General features: G+C 33.2%; 1 protein-coding gene and 1 long non-coding RNA gene across 11 annotated transcripts in view; one reads left to right on the top strand and one right to left on the bottom strand.

The window, feature by feature from the left end:
- LOC108395164 (uncharacterized) overlaps window positions 1-16,951 on the bottom strand; it is a 90,170-nt gene that overhangs the window by 35,270 nt on the left and 37,949 nt on the right. The gene's annotated exons all lie outside the window — the stretch shown is intronic.
- Window positions 1-16,951, top strand: part of ZNF654 (zinc finger protein 654) — an 84,869-nt gene that overhangs the window by 35,604 nt on the left and 32,314 nt on the right. The gene's annotated exons all lie outside the window — the stretch shown is intronic.

Genomic DNA, 16,951 nt, shown 5'->3' with positions numbered 1-16,951 from the left:
GTACTATTAATAGTAGTAATTTTGTAATAGTATTCTATGTTATTTAAGTAAATACATAAGCCAGAAAATTCTTCTAACAATTGCTACATAGTATTTGTTCACTCATTCTGTAAATCTCTGTTCTTGGTTATAGGGAAGATAGACAAGTCCTTGTTTTCTCAAAGACCTTACAGAGCTAAAAGATATTAAATAAGCAGTCACACTATTATGTAATTATAATTATGAAAGAGTTACAGGGTATAATGAGAGTATAAGAGGGTACTCGATTTGGTCTGAGAAGTCAAGGAAAATTTGCTGGGTGAGCTAACACTTGAGCTGAGCTCTGAAAAAATAATAGTGATAAATTGGAAGTTGCAGAAGAGCCTCCCTGGAATGGGAAACAGAATGTTGAAGTGTATCCAGGTGCCTGGACCTAGATGCCAGGATATTACTGGATTTCATTATAATTCACAAGTCATATTAAACAGTGACTCCCACGTTTTACAGATAGAGTGAAGTCAAACACCCTGAAACTAAGTGGACCTTAGTGGCAGAGAATATAGACTTTACCAGTTTTACATAAAATAAAAGCAAACTTTAATGTTACCTTCCCAGTGGGAGTAGCCCAATGGAAAATAGATGTTCATAGATTTCAGCCTTCCAGGCAGGGTTCAGTGATGGATGTAGATATTAACCTGGAAGCTTCTAGGTTCACAATGATCTACATGGTGTACCGGAGGAAGGAACTCAGCTAATAGTATTTTGTATGTGCAGTGGCAAATGTAAAAATATATACTCTAATATGCCAAGTTGCCTCAGACGGAAAACCAAAGAGCCTTCTCTTTCATGGAACAAAGTGGGTATAATCAGCCTCTTATTTAGAGTGGCTAGATATTCATGTGCTAGGCTACATATGTAACGATAGATCAGTGATCCTTTCTGATTATGTTGCTAAATTGTACTGTATTTCAAACAGAATTTGTGTCTTAACTTCAGTCTCTATTGTTTATAACTTGGGCCTAGGCTTCAACTAATTTTGGAAACAGCCTTGAAATCAAAGGAAGAAAGGCTAATTATAAAGGGCCATTTGTTTTTTTGGGGTTCCAGTCCCCAAAAAGGTGTTTGTCTTAGGGCCCCAATCCATATGTCCTTTATATGTAGCACTCTTACTGCTTTTTGACTCTTTAATTATTTTGATCCACACTTACTCATTACATTCTCCAAGTTTGTATCCATTCTCTTTACTAATCATTTGTGGCAGTTGACCTTATTTATTTTATAGAGCAGTGTAGGCTGTCTAGCTTTCTGTTTCTTTGTTTTCTCTCTGGGAGGAAGACATATATTCCTTTTTGAGGCAACTGATGGTCTTAATTCAATTCCATTTCTCAACATTGTTTTGTTTTTCTTTATTGTTACATTAGTATATATTGTTTTCAGGATTTGTAGTAGCTGAAGTCAGCATTAGAGATAAACCTGTATTTGCTTATATTGACCGTGTTTATAAACAATATTTCATTTAGAGCTAGTTGTGAGTAGAATTTTTTTTCTTGTAACTTTGGTTTTCATTGATCATTTTTCTAATTTGGAGTGAAGCAGGTTAGACTGTAGTCATTTTATAAGCAAAGAGACAGAGGGATTATTAACTGGTATATATATGTATTGGCAGAGATGAAAAGTGATCAGGTGATGAAATTCTCTTTTCCCACCTATATTGGTATATATCAGAATCTAAAGGGATGTACATGTGTGTTTTTAGAAAATGGTATTTATTGTTTTTACAATATAATGAAAGGAAGGAAAGCGTAATCATTCTCTTGGTCACTGTGGATATACGAAACCTAAAGTGAAAAAGCAGTAGACTAAAAGCTATTACAATTTCTACTGTTAGGAAGATCAGTTATACTTTAGAAGAAGATGTATATAGTCACTATGAAAGGTGTAAATATATGTTTGAATTTTACTCATATTTGCATTTTTAAATTTTGTACTAAGTTAGATTCCTCAAAAACTGCAGAGCTGAACCTGTTAACTTCTACTTCCTCACCCCTAATAGCTTTGTTTCATAGAACTAGACCAAAACATCATACTATCAGCTTTCACTGTGGAATGAAGTTTAAAAAAAAAGAGAGAGAGAAGAACCCAAAGAACAAATATGTAATACCTCTGTAATTGCTGCAAAGGTAACAAAATTTTGCTCATTGTTCCTTATATAGAAATCTCATAAGAAATTCCCCCAGGTGCATCTAAATTTTACATAAAGCAAATTTTAAGAGATCTGAAAGGAGTCAACAATTTAATAACAGTAGGGGACTATAGCCCACTTTCATCAGTGATTAGATTATACAAACAAAATCAGAGAGGAAACACTGACCTTCAACACATTACACCAGATGGACTTAACAGACATATACAGAATGTTCCATCAAAAAGCAGTAGAATACACATTCTTCCCAAGTGCATAGAGTAGATATGTTCAGTAAGTCACAAAACAGTCTTAATAAGTTTAAGATTGAAATCATTAAGCATCTTTTCTGACCCATGATGATATGAAAATAGAAATCAATTACAAGAAGAAACTGGAAACTACAGCTACTTGTGAATTAAACAACATGCTACTGAACAACAAATGGGTTGGAGAAGAAATGAAAAATAAATAAAAAAATATCTTGAGACAAATGAAAGTGGATGGGACACACAGAAATTTATGGGATGCAGCAAAAGCAATTATTAGATGAAAGTTCATAGTGATAAATACCTCATCAAGAAACAAGAAAGAACTCAAACAACCTAACTTTACAGCTCAAGGACCTAGAAGAAGAAGAAAAAATGAACCCCAAAGTTAATATTAGAAGGAGAGAAATAACAAAGATCAGAGTGGAAATAAATGAAGTTGAACTAAAAGACAATAGAAACTAAGAGCTGGTTCTTTGAAAAGGTAAACAGAATCAACAAACATATAGCTAGATTCACCAAGGCAAAAAGAGAGGACTCAAAATCAGAAATGAAAGAGATGTCACAGCTGAAAAACAGAAATACCAAGGATGATAAGAGATGACTGTGAACAGTATACACCAACAAATTTGATATTCTAGAAGAAATGGATAAATTCCTAGAAACATACAACCTACGAAGACTGAACTGTGAAAAAATAGAAAATCAGAATAGAGCAATCAATAGTAAGGAGACTTAATCAAAAACTTCCCAGGAAAAAAATTCAAGTACCAGAAACTTTCACTGGTGAATTCTACCAAACTCTCAAAGAAGAATGAATATGAATCCTTCTCAGATTCCATAAAAGTTGAAGACAGGATGCTTCCAAACTCATTTTACAAGGCCACCATCACCCTACCCAAACCAGACAAGGACACAAGAAGAAAAAAAAATGACAGGTCAGTATCCCTGATGAACACAGATGCAAAAATCCCCAAGAAAATATTTCAAATTAAATGCAATAATACATTAATAAAGTGGGATTAATTCCAGGGATGCAAGATGATTCAATAGCCCAAAAAATCAATCAACTTGATATACTACACTAACAAAATGAAGAATAAAAATCAAATTTTCATCTTAATGGACACAGAAAAAGCATTTAACAAAATTCAACATCCTTTTATGACAAAAACTCTCAACAAGTGTGGGAACATACTTCAGCATCATATATAACAAACCCACGTCTAACATACTCAATGGTGAAAAGCTAAAAGTATTCCAAGATCAAGAACGAGAAAAGGATGCCTACTCTTGCCAGCCTTTATATGACAGAGTACTGAAAGTCCTAGCCAGAGCAGTTAGGCAAGAAAAAGAAGTAAAAGCTACCCAGATCAGAAAAGAACCAAAATTGTCTTTTTTTTTGCAGATGACATGATGTTATGTATAGAAAACCATTATGACTCCACAAAAAGAACTGTTAGAACTAGTAAGTGGTTCAATAAAATTGTAGGATTCCAAACCAATGTACAAAAATCTGTTGTTTCTATAAGCTAATAACAGACATTAAGAAAACATTCCTATTTACAATCACATCAAAAAGAATAAAATATCTATGAATAAATTCCACCAAGGAGTTGAAAGACCTGTACACTGAAAACTGTAGACACTGATGAAAGAAATAGAAGATGATACAGATAAATGAAAAGATATTCCATGTTCATGGATTGGAAGAATTAATACTGTTTAAATGTTCAGACTACTCAAAGAAATATACAGATTCAGTGCAATCTCTCTCAAAAATCCAGTAGCATTTTTCACAGAACAAACAACTGGTAAAATGTGTAGTAAACACAAAAGACCCCAAATAGCCAAAGCAATACTGATAAGGAAGAACAAAGCATCATGCTCCTGATCTCAAACTATACCACTATACTATATCAAAGTATAGTAATGAAAACAGTGTGATATGGGCATAAAAACAGACACATAAATAAATGGAACAGAAGTAGAAAACCCACACACATACATGCTCAATTAATTTATATCAAAGGAGCCAGGAATATACAGTGGGGAATGGACAGTCTTTTCAATTAATGTTGGGCAAATTATACAGCTACATGCAGAAGAATGAAAAATAGACCAGTATCTTAAAATTTTACACAAAATCAACTGAAAGTGGATCAAAGACTTGAATGTAAGACCTGAAACCATAAAACTCCTAGAGGAAAACATAGGCAGTAAGCTCCTTTATATTGGTCTTGGCAATGATTTTTTGGATTTGACCCCAAAAGCAAAGGCAACAAAAGAAAAAAACTTATAGGCCTATACCAAACTAAAAAACTCCTGCACAGCAAAGGAAACTATCAACAAAGTGAAAAGGAACCCACTGAATGGGAGAAAATATTACAAATCGTGTTTCTGATGAAAGGTTAAAATCCAAAATACATAAAGAATTCATACAACTTAGTAGTAGAAAAACAAAATCCAAATAAATATGGCCAGAGGATCTGAGTAGACATATTCTCAAAGAAGATATACAGTTGTCCAACAGGTTCGTGAATAGGTCCTCAACATCTATAATAATCAGAGAAATGCAAATGAAACCCACGAGCTATCACCTCACACCTGTTAGGATAGCTGTTATCAAATAACAGAAATATCAAACAGAAATAACAAGTCTTGGCAAGGATATGAGAAAAGGGTACCCTTGTGCACTCTTGATGGAAATCTAATTTGGTACACCACTATGAAAAACAGTGTGACAGTTCCTCAAAGAATTAAAAATAGAACTAGCATGTGATCCAGCAATTCCACTTCAGGTGTTTATCTGAAGGAAATGAAAACACTCACGTGAAAAGATATCTGCACCCCTATGTTCATTGCAGCATTATTTATAACAGCCAAGACATGGATAATGGATGTGACCAAGGGTTCATTAATAGATGAATGGATAAAGAAAATGTGGGGAATATATATATAATGTATATGTATATTTTTATATACTTTAAAAATAGGTATTTTATGACATATGTGTGTCAACATGGATGGACCTTAAGGGCATTATGCTAAGTTAAATGAGTCAGTGAAAGAAAAATATCATATGATCTCACTTAATATGTGGAATCCAAAACAAAAAGCCCCCTAAACTCATAATACAGAGAACCGGTTCATGGTTGTCATTAGATGGGGGTTAGGGGTTGAGCCAAATTGGTTAAGGCGGTCAAAAGGAACAAACTTCAGGTTATGAAATAAATAGGTCATGGAGGTGTAGAGTATAGCATGTGACTATAGTTAATAATATTGTATTGCGTATTTGAGAATTATGAAGAATAGATTATAAAAATTGTTATAGGAAAGAAAAATGTGTATCTAAGTATGGTGATGGATTTTAACCTGTTGATCATTTTGCAATATATGCAAATGTTGAATCATGTTTTGCATATGAAATGCATCTAATGTTGTATGTGTCATTATCTCAATAGAAAAAAAATTGGACCAGGATCAAGGTGCCAGGACATTTTTTTAGTATTTAATAAAAATAAATATGACTCATGTTTGCTGTAGCCATTGGTTATAGCCACATTTTCTTAACCCACACTATTTTGAAAGTTTTCCATTCTAATTTTAGAACTGTGGGGGTTGGGTAGAAAATAATTTGCTGCTCTTGTAGAGGATAATCAATAAATTTATTTTTGTTTGCTTTTTTATTAAGATATTGAGATTACTTCAGTCAAGATCTAGGTAGGGAAATATGTCATGCTAGATAATTCAGTAGAGGGAATTCAATTCATAGACTCACTTTCAGTGTTGCTAGAAGATCTAAAAGAGACATTGAAAAGTTGATGAACCCAGAGTTAACAACTAAGGTTAAGTTGCTGTTAGCTCTAGAAATGAAAGGACAAAGGAGGGAGGAGGAGGAAGTATTGCTAGAGTTGTGACTGGAGATGGCTAATGAGAGGAAGAAGCTCTGAGCTGATTTAGAGGGGACCTCAGAATAAGTATAATTAAAGAACATTAAGAGGAAGAACGGCTGGGGAAAAAACCTTATTCCTCCCTTCCTCTTGACTTTTATTTCCACAGTTGCTTCCCTCTGGCCAAGCCTAACCAGAAGCCAGTTAGCTTCTGTATAACTGACAGAGACCTTTGTTTTTGAAAGATACTTCCACTGATTATTGAATTCTAAGTTGACAATTTTTCCCCCTAATACTTCAGAGTTATCTATCTACAGTGTTTGGCTTGCATTTCTGTTTTCAGACAAATACTCTGCTGTCATTGTTATTTTTGTTTCACTATACAATATACACTTTTGGGAGGCTGCTTTTCAGATTTTCTCTTTATCACCTTTTCTTTTAAGTTTTGAATAGATAATTCAAACTCATGGTTCGAAGTTCAAAAGGTATGGTGAATATACAATGAGATATCCTGCAATTTATGCTTCCCTGCCCCCTAGTTTCCATTTCTGTAGGCAACCAATATAATTATTTTCTTCCAATGTAACTATTTACTTGGGTTTCCTTCCTAAGATATTTTATGCATATATAAGTAAAAAAATCTTACTTTTTCCCCCATTTAAAAAAAAATGCTAGTATAGTAAACACTGTTTCATACTTTTTTCACTAGAATATCTTTCCCCATCAATATAGGAAGAGCTTCACCAGTCATTAAAATGGCTGCAGAGCATTTCACTCTCATGGATTAACTAGTACCCTACTAATCTAATGGGTATTTGTTTTTGTTCCAGTCTGTTGCTATTATAAACAATCCTTTAATGCATTACCTTATTATGAGTGGTCCTTAGAATATGTGTAAGGATATTTGTATATTGTAGCTATATTCAGAATAGAAATAGAATTGCTAAATTAAAGAGTATGAGATTTGTCATTTTAATAGGTAATGCTGTTTCCTCTGTACATGTTGAATCAATTTATAATACTGCAGTGTAAGAGAGTAGCTGTTATCTCACACCTTTGTCAACATTGTTTTTAAAGAATTTTTAATTTTGTCAGTTTCAAACTTGTTCAAAGTAGAAGGGATGATAAAATGAACTGTCTTACCCATCATCAATTTCAACAATTATCAGTATATTACCAATCTTGTTTCATCTGTACCTCCCCACTACTTACTGATTGCTTTTTTATTTATTTCTAAATTTATTGAGGTGTAATTTCCATATCATTAAATTCACAAATTGTAAGTGTATAATCCAATAACTTTTAGTAAATTTATAGAGTTGTGCAGCTATTACCACATCTAGTTTTGCATTTTCCTCATACCAGAAAGCTCCTTCTTGCTCATTTGCAGGCAATCCCTAGTCCCTCACCAGCCCAAGGTAACCACTGATCTGTTTGCTATCTCAATAGAGTTGCTATTTCTAAATGTTTCATATAAACAGTATGACACATATGATTTTTACATATGACTATATTCATTTATAATGTTTTTTAAAGTTCATCCATGTTGTTTCACTTACCCATTGCTCATTACTTTTTTTGTTGAATAATATTCCATTGTATGGATATAGTATATTTTGTTATGCATTCAGCAATTGACAGATATTTGGACTCTTCTCAGTTTCTGGCTATAAATATGTGTGTACAAATCTTGTATGGACAAATGTTTTTATTTCTCTTGAAGAGAGAAGTACCTCTCCACATCCAAGAATGGAACTGATGGATGTTATGATGAATTTATGTTTAACATTTATTTAACATTGAACTGCCAAATGGTGTCCAAAGTGACTACACTATTTTAAATTCTAATAGCTATCTATGGGGATTTCAATTTCTCCATATCTTCACTAATACTTCTTGTCTTTTTCATAATAGCCATTCTGATAGTTATGTAGTGGTATTTCATTTTAATTTTAATTTGCATTTCCTCAGTGCTGTTGGTGGCAAAAATCATTTCATATAACTTATTTGCTATAGCATATCTTTTGGTAAAATGTCTATTCAAATCTTGCCCAGTTTTAAATTCTACTGTTTGCCTTCTTATTGAGTTGTAAAAGTTTTCTATACCTTCTAGTTACACATTCTTTATCAGATATGAGGTTCATATATGCTCTCTCCCACTCTGTGGCTTGTCTTTTAATTTTTTTATTGGTGTCTTTTGAAGGTTATTGCTGGTTTTAAAAATCTGATTGTAATTTATCTTGTGTAGTCTCCCTCATGTTTCTTGGTCATAAAACTTCTTGGGTCTTTGGTTTTATGATTTCACCAAATTCGGGAAACTTCTTCAAAATAGTTTTGTTTGTGTGTTTTAGAAATTACCATCTTTTCTTTAGGGATGCTACTTGAAGAGAATACACAATTAACCCACAGCTTGCTGTTCATTTGCATCAGTCTTTCTGGCATGTTTTATTTTAATAATGCCGTGTCTTGTGTTCACTGATAATATCTTCTGCAGTGTCTAATTTGATGCTAATACCATACAATGTATTTTCATCTCAGATATTATTTAAAAAATTTCTATTTGGTTATGTTATACCTTTTATTTCTCTATTTAATAATATGGTAATTCTTTACCTCAGGAGTTGGCAGACTATGCCCATGATTCAGATGCTGCTTATGGCATGTTCTTTTGTTGTAAATATGGCTTCCAAGCTAAGAATAGTAATCACATTTTTAACAGTGGTATTAAATATATATATATATATATGTGTGTGTGTGTGTGTGACAGAGACTGTATATGGCCCAAATAGCCTAAAATATTATCTGGCAACCCAGCCCTGACTTTAAACACAATATAACACAGGAATTTGAAGCCAGTAGTACACTAAAGGTCATCATAGCAACAACATAACACAAACCCACTTAATTCATGACTAGATTTAAATGACTCATTATTAGCTTATCAGAAAAAAAAGGCATGTCTATCTCCAGGCATAAGTACTGACCTCAGTCTACATTCATACATCATGAAGTCCAGGTTTCAACAAAAAGGTTATAGACACATAAAAAAAAAAGCAAGAAAAAAATGAACTGTCAGGAGACAAAGCAATTAGTGGGACCGAATTCAGACATGAAAGCTCTGGTGGTAAAGGTGGATAATATGATTGAACATTTTGGGGATTTTTAGCAAAGAGATGGGACACTTAAGAAAAATTCAAATGGAAATGCTAGAAATAAAAAACAGTAACAGATGAAGAATGCCTTTGATGGGTTCATCAGTGGAGTGTGCAAACCTGAGGAAAGAATGAATGAACTTGAAAATAGGTCAACTGAAATTACCCAAACTAAAAGACAAAGAGAAAAAAGAAGAAAACAGAATAGGACACCTAGGAGCTTTGGGAAAATATGAAACTGTTTAACATATATCTGCTAGAATCCCAGGAGAAGAAAACTGAGGTGGAAATAATATTGACAAAATAGTGGCCATGAATTTTCCAGTTATAATGAAAGACATAAAACCACAAACCCAAGAAACTCAAGAGAACCAACAACAAGCAGGATAATTTCAAATACATACCCCAAATGCTGGCCTACTACCTGGATCATCTACATGTATCACATTCAGGTTCTGAAATTTGCAGAGGAAATCTTGAAGGCTACTAGCGTAAAACAGCATTACCTAATTTAGAAGACTAAAGGTAAGAAATACAGCAGGCATCTCAAACTACACCACCAAAACACAATGAAATGACACCTTAAAAATGCTGAAAGAAAAAAAAATCTTTTAACTCTAAATTCAAGAAGAATTAAGTATGTTTTCAGGAAAGCAAAAACTGAAGAAAATTATTCCTAGAAGACTTGAACTATGAAAAAAAATGTAGCATAAATATGATGCCAGACAGTAATTTTACCCAAAGAAATGAGAGATGGAAATGGTAAAAGGTAAAGGTAAATGCAAAATTGAATTTTTCTTATTTGTTCTGTGAAACGTAATTTCTAGAACAGGTGGTGTCTGATATTTTAGCCTTGTAGACCATAGAGTGTCTGTTGTAAGAACACAACTCTGCCCTTAATAGCACCAAAGCAGCCATAGACAGTACATAAATGCATGCCTATATCTATGTTCCATTAAAACTTTTATAAAAAGTGGCAACCAGACTGTGGGTCATATTTTCTAAATGCTGTGATTAAGGAAAAAAAATTACGGTGAAGTATTACTGGTTTATATTGTAATTAAAATAAAAGTGATGACAAAAATAGCATAAACGTTAAACTTAAAGCAGCATATTATTTGAAGGTAAGGTTAGACTTACTAAAAATGTATATTGAAAATCCTAGTCTAATCACTAAAAATTGAATACAGAGCTGGATATATAAACCAGAGCAGAGATAACATGAAATCAAAATTATTCAATCCAAGAGAAGGTGGAAGAAGAGGTTATGTGCAACAATGAACAGAACAAATAGGAAGCAACTGTAAATACAGGTTTTAATCCAAGCATCCAAAAATCACATTACACGTAAATGGTCTAAACCTACTTAAAAAGACAAATTATTTGGTTGGATAGAAAAACAAGATCCAACTAACATATATTCTTTAATACTTAAGCCCTTTTTAAGCTAAACAGGTACTTTTCTCTACTGTGTTTTTACTTAATATTGTATCTTGGAGATCACTGCATAGTGATACAGACAGTCCAGCTTTTTTTTTTCAACTTACAGTATTCTGTTGTGTAGATGTACCATAGTATATTCATTATGTCTTATAATGATAGTATTTAGATTGTTTCCATTCTTTTCCTAATTATAATAGTGCTATTGTTACTGGGCCTTAGCCCAGTTCCCAACCCAACTTTGGCTACTTGTTGCCAGAAAGGCCAAAACTTGAAACAAGTGTTGGTGAAAAGGAGAGGTTTCATTTAGGAAGCCAGCAACCTGGGAAGATTGTGGCCTAGTGTCCCGGGACAACTTCCAAAGTGCTGTTCAGACTGAGAGTGTTTTAAAGGGGAACTTCAAGGAGACTGGAGGGGACTATGTACAGAATCAACAGTTAATCATTTGCTCTCAGGCACACTTGCTGGTACCAAGGAAGCTGTGTTCTCTGAAACTGCCTTAAGAATAGAAGGTCCTATCTGTGGTCTCGGGTTACTCTGGGCAAAACTCCTGAAACTCAGAAAAGTCCAGTTAGAGGGCAGCATGGAGGGAACTTCTTTGCCTTGGAATGGTTCAAAATGGAGTGAGTTAGGCTTTGTTAGAGCCTCTTAGACTACGATTAATCTCCTTCTGCAAACCTATTTTTGTATTTCTGCCAGTAGATTTCTGGGGTAGGTTCCTAAAATCTGTGTCAAAGTATGAATAGTTACATAATTTTGCTAAGTATCCCTAAGTTCCCTGTACACAGATCGTACCATTTTGCATTCTCACGCACAAGATGAGGCCTTGTTTACTTCAGACCTCCCATAGTTTTGTGTTGTCCAACTTTTGATGTTTTGCAAATTTAATAGAAGAAAATGGTATCTCATTGTATGTTTAATTTGTATTTTTCTTATTGTGAGGTTGAACATCTTCTTGCATGTCCTTAAAGACCATTTTTATTTCATTTTCTATGAGCTACCTTTATATCTCAAGCCCATTTTCTATAAATTAGACTTCTTCTCAATTTTTATAAGCTTTTTAGGCATTAGGGATATAAACCTCTTCCTGCAATGCTAGTTGCAAGTGTATATTTTTTCATTTATCTTTTGCTTTGCTTATGGTGTTTTTTGACTTAAAATATAGTTAAAACTTAGTATTCCTCTATTGTTTCTGAGTTTTGAATCATAAGAAAGATTTCTTTCTGATCAGTTTACAGGGGATTTTTTCCCTGATTTTTGTATTGTTCAGTTTTTTTATATGTAAGTTTTTGATCCATTTTAGTTTTTTTTCCTTTGTTTGGAAGTTGGAATGCATCAATTTACCTTTTAATATTTGGCTACCCAGTATGAAGAAGTCCACTTTTTCCCTGCTGATTTGAGATGTTGCTTTTGTCATACTCACTTTTCTCATGCGATTGGCCTAGTTTTGGATTTTCTATTTCATTTCATTAGACTGTTTGTCCTTATGGCTGTACAGTGCTGCTTCAATTATAGAGGCTTTACAAAATGTTTTAATATTGGCAAGTTCCTTTCTATTGCTCTTGCTGTTTCACAGCTTTCAAAGGCATGCAACTTTGTAATCAACTTGTCTACCTTCAGAAAAACTTGAAGGTCCTTTTACTGTATGTAAATTTTTTTTATTAGTTAAGGAGAATTTAATGCTTAACTTACTAAAGTATATATTTTCTATGCTCTTTACAGTCCTCCTAATGCTGAAACTTATCCTTCTTAACTTAAATGCTATTGATGTTATATATTATTGCTGTATTTTTTGAAACCCAGATGGGATTATTATTGTTGATTCACACTGTCAAATTTTATAGCCTGTATATTTACTGATGTGCGATTCTTGTTAATTTAATTTACCATTTCTTTGTAAACAGTCTATACTCTGGCATTTATACATTGCTCTTCATATTTTATATTTTATGGTTTACTATGATTAGCTAGGTATGAATTTAGTTTTATTAATCCTTACAGGGATGTCCTGGGCTTTTTAGACCTGAAGATTGGTATCTTTTCATCAGTTATGAAAAATTCTTAAGCCAGTTTTTGTGTTTGCCTCATTCTCTCTCTTTTTTTTTTGTGAAAGTATGATAAAACATGTTAGACATGTACACCACATTCCCCTTGTCTCTTGCTCTTGCTTGTATTTTTCCATTTCTTTGTATCTCTATACTGCACTCTATATTAATAAGTAGGTTTCCTATATTTGGGTAAAAACCATAATTTGAAATTTCCTATGGCAGAAAAATGCACAAATCCACATTCTTGTATTTTAGTGAAAATTACTTATATGCTACAGAGACCCGAAAAAGGATTGTAATTCTGGTTATAACTACCAAACAACCTACATATGTGTATCTGTGTGTATTTTAAGGAAGACTGCTACCTTATTACCATTTATAATATATGGGGAAATATGGTCTGACTTCCAAATAGCCCAGTGACAGTATAGTTTGCTTCATATATAGATTGTAGCGGTACTCTAGTTAAGCTTGTGAGGCTAACAGGAGTGAATATACTGATAGATGAATGTCAAATAAATAAGATTATATATGGTAAAATTTTTTGAATTCAAAAGACATCATCTATAATGTACTTGTCCCACTACAAATAATTTATATATTTATATAAATAACTTGGTTTAGGTAATTCTATTTTTTTAAATTTTTCATTAAGGTATTGTTGATATACACTCTTACGAATGTTTCACATGAAAAAACAATGTGGTTATTACATTTACCCATATTATCCAGTCCCCATGCATACCCCAATGCAGTCACTGTCCATCAGTGTAATAAGATGCCACAGATTCACTATTTGCCTTCTCTGTGCTACACTGTTTTCCTTGTTATCTCCCACACCATGTGTACTAAACATAATACCCCTCAATCCCCTTCTCCCTCCCTCCTCACCCACCTCCCCTTTGGTAACCACTAGTCCCTTCTTGGAGTCTCTGAGTCTGTTGCTATTTTGTTCCTTCAGTTTTGCTTCGTTTTTATACTCCACAAATGAGGGAAATTATTTGGCACTTGTCTTTCTATGCCTGGCTTATTTCACTGAGCATAATATCCTCCAGCTCCATCCATGTTGCTGCAAATGGTAGGATTTGTTTCTTTCTTATGGCTGAATAGTATTCCATTGTGTGTATGTAGGTAATTCTATTTTGAATAATTACTATTTAATAAACTAATTTAGTCAGGTATCTTAGAAATCTTCATAGTTTGAAATAAAATTTATGTTTTATAGTTCAACAAAATTGACACATTACACAGCTGAGAACAAATTTGTGAATATCTCATGTGTCCTCTTAGATTATTAAAGGTGACAATGTTTATAAGAATAGTAATACTATATATGTATTAGCAAACACCTATAGCACTACGGGGATTGTTCTAAGTGCTTAATAAGAGGTAGCTGCTATTACTGTTTCTTCTTAAAAATAAAGGATTTTAGGCATAGAGATATTAAGTGATTTGCCTAGAGTTGGTATCAAGTGGTAAAGCTGATTCAAACCCATTGTGCCTTAGACAATGGATGAGTAAAGGGCCTGAGAGTAGGTATTCTAGGCCTAGGCTGTAAGGTCTCTGTTGCCAATTCTCAGTTCTGTCATTGTAGCATGCAAGCAGCTGTAGTTAATATGTAAGTATGTGTGGTTGTTTTCCAATAATACCTTATTTATTGAGAGATATTTCAGTTTCATTTAATTTTTGTCAGAAAATATTATTCTCTTTTTAATAATTTAAATATGGCTAACTAGTCTTATCTAGTGCATTATACAAAAAAAGGCCATCCTTGGGCCAGATTTGGCTCATGGGCAGTAGTTTGCTAGCCCTGTTTTAGACTGCTGTGTATATTTTGGGGCCATATTGTGTTCTATTTTGGACTTACTTACCTTGCATCTTGTAGTTTTCTTCCATGAGAGCTAGACAACTTGATCTCTAAATATTTAATTAATCCTTTACTAGTCAATAGGAAATACAGCCAGCTTGAAACATGGAATTCCTACTTCTACATATAATCTAGGTTTTTCCCCCTAGTCATTTCACTACTACATAAATAATTTGTTGACTCCTCTGAATCTTACACTAAGGCAGAGCTAACTAGACTGTGTTTTTTTGTCTTTATTACTTCTTATTTTGCATATTTTTTCCCTCATTTTAATATCATTATCATAGAGTTGGACCTTGCTGAGTTAGTTAGTTAAATCATGGAGCATGCACAGATCTTTCTTTCATAATGTTGGCTCCCCTTCATGTTCACATAATGCAGACATTATGTAATTCTGCATACTTTGTTGGATTTTATACAAGGTCATGTTGCTCTGCATACTCATCTCTAAATTTACTACCATAACACATTTATTTCAATTTATGACCTTTGTTACCTCTCCCTCCTTCAGTACAGCTAATTGCCCTACCAATCAATATTATTTACTCAATGTAAGGATGCAATCTCACTCCATTCTGACTAGTACAAATGTAATACCTCCATGTTTCAGTATGTTATAATAGAGATAGATGCAAGTATAGTACTATAATAGTCCAGAAGAATCAGCTATAGATTTGGAGATAAAGAAGGGAGAATTAAACCAAGTTTCTAGGTGAAATTGTGAAAATAGGGTTTAAGGAAGCAACAGGTCCAAAGACTGTAAGCATATAGGAATTTTAGGGAATGGGAAGAAGTTTGCTTTGATTGGAGAATATGTAATTTGTAATAAAAGCTGTGTGTAAGAGTAGTCTTGGATCAGACATAAAGGTTCTTAAGATAAAGAATTTGAATTTACTACTTTAGATCAGTGATCTTAAATACTTAAATAGAATAAAAAGAGAATGTAAGTAATAAATAAATCAAGCAGACAGTATGTCGGAGAAATAAGAGCAGTAGATGGAGAGTGGCAAATTGGAGAGGAGGTTCATGCTCTGGCTAATGGCAGTAGCTGCTCAGCTTATTTTGCCATGGAGAGATGTAAGCCCTGTGTTACAGAGGTTCCTGTTTTTCAAAAGCTCAGAGAAACTTAGATTTAATTTGAAATATTACAAGTTTATAAGTATTGACTATTGTAGGAACGAAAATATTTTAAAACTATACTTTGTTGATACACAAGTGTGTTAGCTGAAAGTCTCTGCTTTAGATGGTACAGTCTAAACAGCAGTTTGTAAAATCTGTAAGTAGTCAGATTATTGTGTTTTATGAAGGTAACAGTGGCAGCTGTGTGTTGAACATGGAATTTTGGTAAGTGCAGAATAGGGAGACTAGAGATGGAAGGGTCTCTCAGAAGATAAGTAATGCTTTGTTAATAGAGACAGAGAAGATTCCAGAGGTATACTGATGGGACTATTTTCATACTTAACTGATAATAAAATAATTGCAAAAGGGTTAATCCTCTTTTTCATCCTTGACCCCTAGTTTGTGTTTCCCCTGTGTATTAAAGCCAACTGCTTTTAACAATTTGTTATATATCGCTGACAATATGCATTGGTGTTTATGTGTGCACAAATAATGTAATGAATGTATTTCTACATCTTGGCTTAACAATAGATCTTGGAATTTTTCCTTATCCATATAGATGTAAATACTCTATCTAATATTCTCATGAATACTTGCATTATATTTTATATGGGTATATTGTAATTAATTCACCCTTTTCTCAGTGGTAAATATTTAGTATGTTTCTATTCTTTTAGATCATCTTGACATATACATAGCCACATTTTTGCCACCTGGCATTCCATTGCATTTTTTTGCACAGTGAACACTGACAGGCATGAGTAATGTAATTGTTCATTGTATGATCCAAGAACTTCAGTGTATTTCTTTGTATTTTCCTTGAAGACATTTCCATTAAAATTTTACTGAAAAAATAACATGAATCCTAAATGATCAGTAAAATTTTTCAAAACCAACTACTTTAAAACTAAATACCTGATACTACATAGCTGTTATCTCTTGAGAATCTTTAAAATTGGGGCAAAAAAAAAGTCGAAAAGCAATGAAAGTCATCGTTCACTT

Source organism: Manis javanica, chromosome 3, assembly GCF_040802235.1.
Source record: "Manis javanica isolate MJ-LG chromosome 3, MJ_LKY, whole genome shotgun sequence".
Lineage (NCBI taxonomy): Eukaryota > Metazoa > Chordata > Mammalia > Pholidota > Manidae > Manis > Manis javanica.
This window is presented reverse-complemented; position numbering and strand designations above follow the sequence as displayed.